Here is a 9,473-nt window from a genome sequence, read left to right on the forward strand (position 1 = left end):
GGACACCCGAATGTAGTCGACTAACTCTCAGCCTGTGACCACTCAGAATATCAGCACATTGCCCTCCTAAAATACTCTGTGCTCCTGGGAGACCATGCTCTGCTATGCAACTCTCACTATTACCTCCCACAAGATCAGGGCAATCATGTCCTAAAATACTCTCTGCTGCTGAATCTGATTATGTTCAGTCCCTGCTCATACGGGCTCCCACAGACAGATTACACCATCCTATTTAATTGCTGATTTACTGTGAGTGCAAGGAGTTCTCCATCGGCAAAACATTATAACTACTCCTAGAGATCTTAAGCCAATTTGCAGTTCGTTGGGAGCGGTTCTAGAAGTAGTGAGACACCCATGTTTGACGCTTCGTTTGAGAGCAGTGTCAGAGGCAGTAAGTGACACCAGTGCTGATAAGGCTTCATTTGAGGGCAGGGCTAGAGGCTGTGAGCGGCGCTGGTGTCACTCACTGCATCTAGCACCGCCCCAACTGTTGTATTTCATGCATGAGAGCTGAGGCAGAGAGATGAGTAACATGCTGACGTGGTACTAAACCAGGTCATAGTGTTCATCACCCATCATCCAGGACATCTTCAGAGGTCGGTGATGCAAGGAATTAGTAAGTAATTTCAGCGCTGGCCCTTGGTGACGCCTTGTTCTATGTCATGGACACTGTGGGGACTAACTGCAGCTCTGGCCTTCTGTGACGTCACATTGAGACTCCTCTCAAATGAAGCATCAAGAGGAAGTGCAGTTAAAAAAACAAAACACCTTTAGGGATTAGATAGATAGGGAGAAATGTAGGGAATTGTATAATATAGGTACCGTAATTACAAAAGTGGTTAGGGAGTACAGATAAATAGTTAAAAAATACAGTTTAGGTGTTGGAACACCCCTTTAAGTGGTAATGGAATAATCCATCCTTGCTCAACCACTGGAGGAGATCAGGGCCGCCATCAGGGCTTTACTACTGTGCCTGATGTAGGGGGCCCGGTGAAGAGAGGGGGCCCGGGGTAAATACTTATCTTTATTAAGCACCCAGCAGGACGGGCCCCTTCTCTTCACCAGGCCCCGGTCACAGGAGCAGCATAGGTGCCCCGCAGCGTCGCACTCACTTCACTTCCTGACATGACTAATTTGCATGCGAAGGGGCGGCGCATGCAAATTAGCCATGTGCTGTAGTGGAGGCAGGGTGATTAGAGCAGACCGCCGGCATGTCATCGCTGAGCCGTCCAGCAGGAGGTGAGGTCATCACTCTGTGACCTCATTACACTCCTGCAACAGCAGCTGAGGTGGCGAGGACGCGGCAGCCAGTGGGGACAGGTAAGCGCTGTGAGCCGAAGACGATCGCAGGGGGGGGCCCGCTGACCTCTGCTGGGGGGACGCTGTTCTCTGCCAGGGCCCGCTGACATCTGCTGGGGGGGGGGCGCAGATCTCTGCCTGGGCCCCCTGATCTCTGCTGGGGGGAGCCGCTGATCTCTGCCCGAGTCCCCTGATCTCTGCTGGGGGGAGCCGCTGATCTCTGTCTGGGCCCCCTGATCTCTGCTGGGGGGAGCCGCTGATCTCTGCCCAAGTCCCCTGACCTCTGCTGGGGGGAGCCGCTGATCTCTGCCCGGGCCCCCTGATCTCTGCTGGGGGGAGCCGCTGATCTCTGCCCGGGGGGGGAGCCGCTGATCTCTGATGGGGGGGGGGACGCTGATCTCTGCCTGGGCCTGCTGATCTCTGATGGGGGGGGGACGCTGATCTCTGCCTGGGCCTGCTGATCTCTGATGGGGGTGGAGGACGCCGATCTCTGCCTGGGCCTGCTTATTGCTGATGAGGGGAAGGACGCTGCCCGGGCCCTCTGATCTCTGCCCGGGCCCTCTGATCTCTGCTGGGGGGGGCCACTGATCTCTGTCAGGACCCTCTGATCTCTGCTGGGGGGGGCGCTGATCTCTGCCCGGGGGGGGAGCCGCTGATCTCTGATGGGGGGGGGACGCTGATCTCTGCCTGCTGATCTCTGATGGGGGGGGGAACGCTGATCTCTGCCCGGGCCCCCTGATCTCTGCTGGGGGGAGCCGCTGATCTCTGCCCGAGTCCCCTGATTTCTGCTGGGGGGAGCCGCTGATCTCTGCCTGGGCCTGCTGATCTCTGCTGGGGGGGCGCTGTTCTCTGCCAGGACCCGCTGATCTCTGCTAGGGCGGGTGGGGGCACTTATCTCTTCCCGGGCCCGCTGATCTCTGATGGGGAGCCGCTGATCTCTACTGGAGGGGGCCACTGATCTCTGCCCGAGTCCCCTTATCTCTGCTGGGGGGAGCCGCTGATCTCTGCCCAGGCCCGCTGATCTCTGCTGGGGGCTGATCTCTGCCCGGGCCCGCTGATCTCTGCTGGGGGGAGCCGCTTATCTCTGCCCGGGCCCGCTGATCTCTGATGGGGAGCCACTGATCTCTGCCCAAGTCCCCTTATCTCTGCTGGGGGGAGCCGCTGATCTCTGCCCAGGCCCGCTGATCTCTGCTGGGGGGGGGGGCGCTGATCTCTGCCCGGGCCTGCTGATCTCTGCTGGGGGGAGCCGCTGATCTCTGCCTGGGGGGAGCCGCTGATCTCTGATGGGGGGGGACGCTGATCTCTGCCTGGGCCTGCTGATCTCTGATGGGGGGGGACGCTGATCTCTGCCTGGGCCTGCTGATTTCTGATGGGGGTGGAGGACGCCGATCTCTGCCTGGGCCTGTTTATTGCTGATGAGGGGAAGGACGCTGATCTCTGCCCGGGCCCTCTGATCTCTGCTGGGGGGGGCCACTGATCTCTGCCTGGGCCCTCTGATCTCTGTCCGGACCCTCTGATCTCTGCTGGGGGGGCGCTGATCTCTGCCCGGGGGGGAGCCGCTGATCTCTGATGAGGGGGGACGCTGATCTCTGCCTGCTGATCTCTGATGGGGGGGGGGAACGCTGATCTCTGCCCGGGCCCCCTGATCTCTGCTGGGGGGATCCGCTGATCTCTGCCCGAGTCCCCTGATTTCTGCTGGGGGGAGCCGCTGATCTCTGCCTGGGCCTGCTGATCTCTGCTGGGGGGGGGCGCTGTTCTCTGCCAGGACCCGCTGATCTCTGCTAGGGCGGGTGGGGGCGCTTATCTCTTCCCGGGCCCGCTGATCTCTGATGGGGGGGGGGAACGCTGATCTCTACCCGAGTCCCCTTATCTCTGCTGGGGGGAGCCACTGATCTCTGCCCAGGCTCGCTGATCTCTGCTGGGGGCTGATCTCTGCCCGGGCCCGCTGATCTCTGCTGGGGGGAGCCGCTTATCTCTGCCCGGGCCCACTGATCTCTGATGGGGAGCCACTGATCTCTACTGGAGGGGGCCACTGATCTCTGCCCAAGTCCCCTTATCTCTGCTGGGGGGAGCCGCTGATCTCTGCCCAGGCCCGCTGATCTCTGCTGGGGGGGGGGCGCTGATCTCTGCCCGGGCCTGCTGATCTCTGCTGGGGGGAGCCGCTGATCTCTGCCCGGGCCCGCTGATCTCTGCTGGGGGGAGCCGCTGATCTCTGCCCGGGCCCCCTGATCTCTGCTGGGGGAGCCGCTGATCTCTGCCCGGGCCCCCTGATCTCTGCTGGGGCAGCCGCTGATCTCTGCCCAAGTCCCCTGATCTCTGCTGGGGGGAGCCGCTGATCTCTGCCCGGGCCCCCTGATCTCTGCTGGGGGGGAGCCGCTGATCTCTGATGGGGGGGGGGGGGGACGCTGATCTCTGCCTGGGCCTGCTGATCTCTGATGGGGGGGGGGGGAACGCTGATCTCTGCCTGGGCCTGCTGATCTCTGATGGGGGTGGAGGACGCCGATCTCTGCCTGGGCCTGCTTATCGCTGATGAGGGGAAGGACGCTGATCTCTGCCCGGGCCCTCTGATCTCTGCTGGGGGGGGGGCACTGATCTCTGCCTGGGCCCTCTGATCTCTGCCCGGACCCTCCGATCTCTGCTGGGGGGGGGCGCTGATCTCTGCCCGGGGGGAGCCGCTGATCTCTGATGGGGGGGGACGCTGATCTCTGCCTAGGCCTGCTGATCTCTGATGGGGGGGGGGGAACGCTGATCTCTGCCTAGGCCTGCTGATCTCTGATGGGGGTGGAGGACGCCGATCTCTGCCTGGGCCTGCTTATCGCTGATGAGGGGAAGGACGCTGATCTCTGCCCGGGCCCTCTGATCTCTGCTGGGGGGGGCCACTGATCTCTGCCTGGGCCCTCTGATCTCTGCCCGGACCCTCTGATCTCTGCTGGGGGGGGGGGGGGGGCGCTGATCTCTGCCCGGGGGGGAGCCGCTGATCTCTGATGGGGGGGGGGATGAACGCTGATCTCTGCCTGGGCCTGCTGATCTCTGATGGGGGGGGGCGCTGATCTCTGCCCGGGGGGGAGCCGCTGATCTCTGCCTGGGCCTGCTGATCTCTGATGGGGGGGACGCTGATCTCTGCCTGGGCCTGCTGATCTCTGATGGGGGGAGCCGCTGATCTCTGATGGGGGGGGGACGCTGATCTCTGCCTGGGCCTGCTGATCTCTGATGGGGGGGACGCTGATCTCTGCCTGGGCCTGCTGATCTCTGATGGGGGTGGAGGACGCTGATCTCTGCCTGGGCCTGCTTATCGCTGATGAGGGGAAGGACGCTGATCTCTGCCCGGGCCCTCTGATCTCTGCTGGGGGGGCCACTGATCTCTGCCTGGGCCATCTGATCTCTGCCCAGACCCTCTGATCTCTGCTGGGGGGGGCCGCTGATCTTTGCTGGGAGAGGCTGCTGATCTCTGCTCGGGCCCGCTGATCTCTGCTGGGGGGGCGCTGATCTCTGCCTGTGGCCGCCCGCCGACCACAGGACCGCCGACCCCAGCCCGTCTTGCTTCAGCTAGATCAGGGGTGGAGAACCTCCATCCCATGGTCTCCTGCCTCCCTCTGCTGTGAGCCTCCTGCCACCCGCGCAGTGCTGTGTGCCTCCCTCCAGTGCTGTCTGTGCTCCCTCAGTCCTGTTCATGTCCTCCAGTCCTGTTTGTGCCCCTCTAGTGTTGTCCATGCCACCGCCAGTGCTTTCTGTGCCTAGCAGTACTGTCCGAGCCCCAGCCCCTCCAGTGATGTATATATACGCCCCCAGTCCCTGCTGCTGTGATGTGTGTATATGTCCCCAGCCCCTCCTGTGATATATACATATGCGCTCAGCCCCTCCTGTGATGTGTGTGCCTTGAGCGTCTCCTACCTGATGTATATGATTTACCAATCTATTGACCTAGACAAACTTGGAAAAGCAGTTGTGAGAAGCCACATGATCAATATCACCGAACACCACAGCCGGACCAAAGAGAAGCAGCTGCAGCCACCACAGTAAGGGTTAATTAATCAATTAACCAAATATATTAGGGTAATTTTCAAGCTGATAACTTTTTGCAGCCCCCGAAGGGTGGTAGAAATTTCCAAATGGCCCCCGGCAGAAAAAAGGTTCCCCACCCCTGGTCTACATGCACGGGAGGGTGCTGAAATGCATCACGGCTCACTGTTCAGAGAAGACGCCGTGCGACGTGGGAATCGGGGAGGGTGAGCAAAATGTTTTTGTTTTTTTTTGTGCAGCAGACAAATATGCCAGGAGGCCCCCAGGATGGGACATATATACTGGGAGGAGGACATATTTACCAGGAAGAATCAGAAACCAGGCTGGAAACATATATACCAACATGTGCCCAGGAGGGGGATAAATAATAATAATTATTAAAATAGATGATGACATCTATACCAGGAGCAAGACATATACACCATGAGTGGCCTGGGAAGAGGTCATATATACTAGAAGGAAATATATGTATGTGTGTGTGTGTGTGTATATTACATGTTTTTCCAAGAGTGGCAGTGAGACTGTAGGAGGTTTGATGGGTGGGGGCAGAGCTGGGGTGGAGCCTGGGCGGAGTCCCAAGGGGCCCCGAAAATTTTGCCAGTATGGGGCCCCGAAATTCCTAGTGGCGGCCCTGGAGGAGATACGGAAACAGCAGAGAGAGGCTGTCAAACATGGCCAGTTTTTGCTCTTATATTCTGCTTGCTGCTCCGCTGAGTATTCTGAGTTTTAGGACCGATGTAGCTAAGCAATTACAGCTGTTCAAATAACCCTCTAATGCCATAAAATCTATAATGACAGCCATGTACATGACTAGAGCCCACACAGCAATTTTAACCTAGCAATGTTAACAATTCACATTTCCTGAATGAATCTATATATTTCTATGGGTGTTCATCACCTCCTTTACAATCATTTCTTAACAGCATTGTGTTAAGCTGGTTTCACACCCTCGACTTCCACAGTGCTGGTTGCAGGTCCTGACCATAACTCAGTAGATGTTGAATTTGGGTCAGGAGATCTCCGGTGATCTGGGCGTCACTGTTTGTACTTGGAATATGAAAATCAGATGTTCAAAATCAGACTTACAAGAACATAACTAGAGATAAACTGTCCAGTTTTGATCATTTTGGCAGATTATGGTCTAAGAATGATATGCGAACAATGGTTCACAATGGCCACTGCCAAAATGCTGTTGGGCAAAAATGTTTTAACACATTGGACTTTTTTGTCAATTGTTGGCTGATGCACTTATGGCATGATCAACCGAATGTGGCAGGTCACCACTTTACTCAAGCGCAATATATTTCTATTTGAACTGTCTCGCTAATCTGCTAGTTTAGTCTGGTATGTTAACAGCCGAATCATTCGTACTTATGATCTGATGAACTATTTATCAGATACACTCTGGTTCATTATAATACTATGTGAATGCCCTGCTTCAGTTGCAGGGCTGTGATTGGCCCCATGACAAGTCATCTAAGGAAAGGAGAATACATGGTAAACAACTAAAACATCTTACAGACTATGTATTGTGTGTATCAACCTATCTGATCTTTTCAGATGTAGCATACGTATGTAGGACAGCAAGTTGGCTTTAAAGTACTGAGGTCCTGGGTATAAATCCCACCAAGGACAACGTCTGCAAGGAGTTTGTATGTTATCCTTGTGTTTGAGTGGGTTTCCTTCGGTTTCTTCTCACACTCCAAATACATACTGACAGGGGATTTAGATTCTGAGCCCCAATGGGGATAGTGATGACAATCTCTGTAAAGCGCTATGGAATATGACGGCGCTATATAGGCAAAGAAAAATAAACTTCTTACTTTGCAAGTTCAGAGCTGTATAACAGGACAAGACTACATCACTGGTGTGTCAATGAAAATCTATTACAAAAGTAAGCTATACCTAAAAATGACAGATGCAGAGTAAAAAAAATGCTACAATCTAGGTCCAGATTTATTATTGTATTTGTGCCTATTTGTGTTGAGTTTTCAGTGTTTTCCCCTTTTTTAGTTTATACCATATTCATCTTTTTTTTTTAATGTGTTTTATGTATTCACCTCTTTTTTCATGTTCGCCATAGTGGGCAGAGCTTATGGGTTTTAGATATTTTCTCTTAATTCATCATTTGTGCTTTTTTTGTCTAGATTTTGGTGTTTTTTCACTTGTTTATAATATGTGTCTCATTATTCTTTTCATTTGCACCTTTAAGTCTATTTTATATGTTCTAGGTATTTTTTTGTTTCCAATTATGGGCAGTGTTTTGGTTTTCCAGATATTTTTGCCTGAATCATTTTTCGAAATTTTGCAAACTTTGTCGCCAATGTACTCCCGTTCCTCCCCTCACTCAGGAAACGTTTGATGTACGCCGGATATGTTGCCGCACAATTTGTGAAACGTGACTTTATTTGCAGCAAAAAGTTGCAAAATAAGTTAAACTTTGTTCAAAATTTACAAACCGCGTGAATAATTGTGAGCAAAAATATGCTAATGACAAGAAAAGTGTCTTAAAAATAAACCAGAATTATGAATTGAGACTAAAGTGATTCACAAGTTCACACGACCACATAAAATTACACCCGATTTATCATCTGTATGTTATCCGTATAGCATCCGGTTTTATACATCCGGAATTAAATTTTATACATCATACATACAGTACATCATACATACATATTTATTTTATACATCAGGAATTAAATTTTATACATCATACATACAGTACATCATACATACATTTATTTTATACATCAGGAATTAAATTTTATACATCATACATACATACATATTTATTTTATAAATAAGTGAATGAAATTTACAGTTTCCTACGTTAATAATGGCATCTGTAGAAATTGGATGCTATACTGATGATCCATATGGATCAGATTTTTTTTGCGTAACCAAAGACCCTAATAAATGGGACTAGTGCATGCTGGGATTTTTCTCTTCTGCACCGCCTCGTGGAATAACATTGTCCCAAATGAGGTCCGGTTTTTCCAGTGTGAACGCAGCCTTTCACTCTATGTGGTGGATTAAGGCTATGTTCACACAGTGCATCTTTGCTAACCACAAAGATGCAATGTTTTGGCCCCAAAAAACACACCCACAGCAAAAACGCATGTGTTTTTACCGCATTTTGCCCAATGCGTTTTTTAAGTCAAATCTATTGACTGGAAGGGCTCAGAAACGCTGGAAAAATGCAAAAAGATTTGACATGCTGCATCTTCAAAAACGCAGCCAAAAAATGATACACAGTGTGGACAGCAAAATAGAAATCTCAGACTTTGCTGGGAGAAGGAAACGCATACATTTAGGCTAGGGCCCCACTTTGCGTTCATCTACTTGCAGTTTAGAACGCACGTTTTGGGCTTAATTGATTTGACCAAAGTTGCCTTTTTCAGAAATTTAGCGCTGAAAACGCATGCGTTTTTGTTGCGTATTTGATGCGTTTTCAGCGCTTTTTACATGCGTTTCCACCTGCTTTTTACCAGATGCGTTTTGTAAATCTTGACACTGCTAAATAAAGTTAAAACAGTCAAAAATAATGAAAAAAGAGAAAAAAAAGGATTAAATACATAATTTCATAAAATTATAAAGAAAATAGAAATATATAATGAAATTATAGCGGTAATATAGTATATTAGAAAAATAGCAATAAATTATAAATTTTCTTTAATTTAATTGTAATAATTGTCGGATTATGTGTGTGTGTGTGTAAAGGGACATATGAAATCATTAATGTGCAAAAAGCATGCGTTTTGTAAGTCCAAAACGCATGTTTTCTGTATATAAAAAGCAGGTAAAACGCAGGAATTTGAAGGAATCTTGGTTTTTGCCATTTCTCATTGACTTCAATGTTAGCAAAATGCACCGAAAATGGCAAAAACAATTGACATGTTGCTTCTTTGAACGCATGTTTTTTGCCACAAAATATGCAAATTAAACGCAGCGTTTTAAAAAGCAAAGTGGGGTCTGGAAATCACCTTTATCCATTGAATATCATGGAAACACAAAACGCAGGCCATTGGCATGAAAAAGGTGCTTCTCAAAACGCTGCAGAAACGCAGGTAAAAACGCAAAGTGGGTCCCTAGCCTAGGTGCATCTTTGTGACCTCAAAAATGTACCAAAAACGCAATAAAAGTGTGTGAACATA

The 9,473-nt window shown here is 51.1% G+C and overlaps 1 protein-coding gene across 3 annotated transcripts in view; it reads right to left on the bottom strand.

The window, feature by feature from the left end:
* Positions 1-9,473, bottom strand: part of TMOD1 (tropomodulin 1) — a 150,559-nt gene that overhangs the window by 140,576 nt on the left and 510 nt on the right. The window lies entirely within an intron of this gene.

Source organism: Anomaloglossus baeobatrachus, chromosome 1 (genome assembly GCF_048569485.1).
Source record: "Anomaloglossus baeobatrachus isolate aAnoBae1 chromosome 1, aAnoBae1.hap1, whole genome shotgun sequence".
NCBI classification, from domain to species: Eukaryota; Metazoa; Chordata; class Amphibia; order Anura; family Aromobatidae; genus Anomaloglossus; species Anomaloglossus baeobatrachus.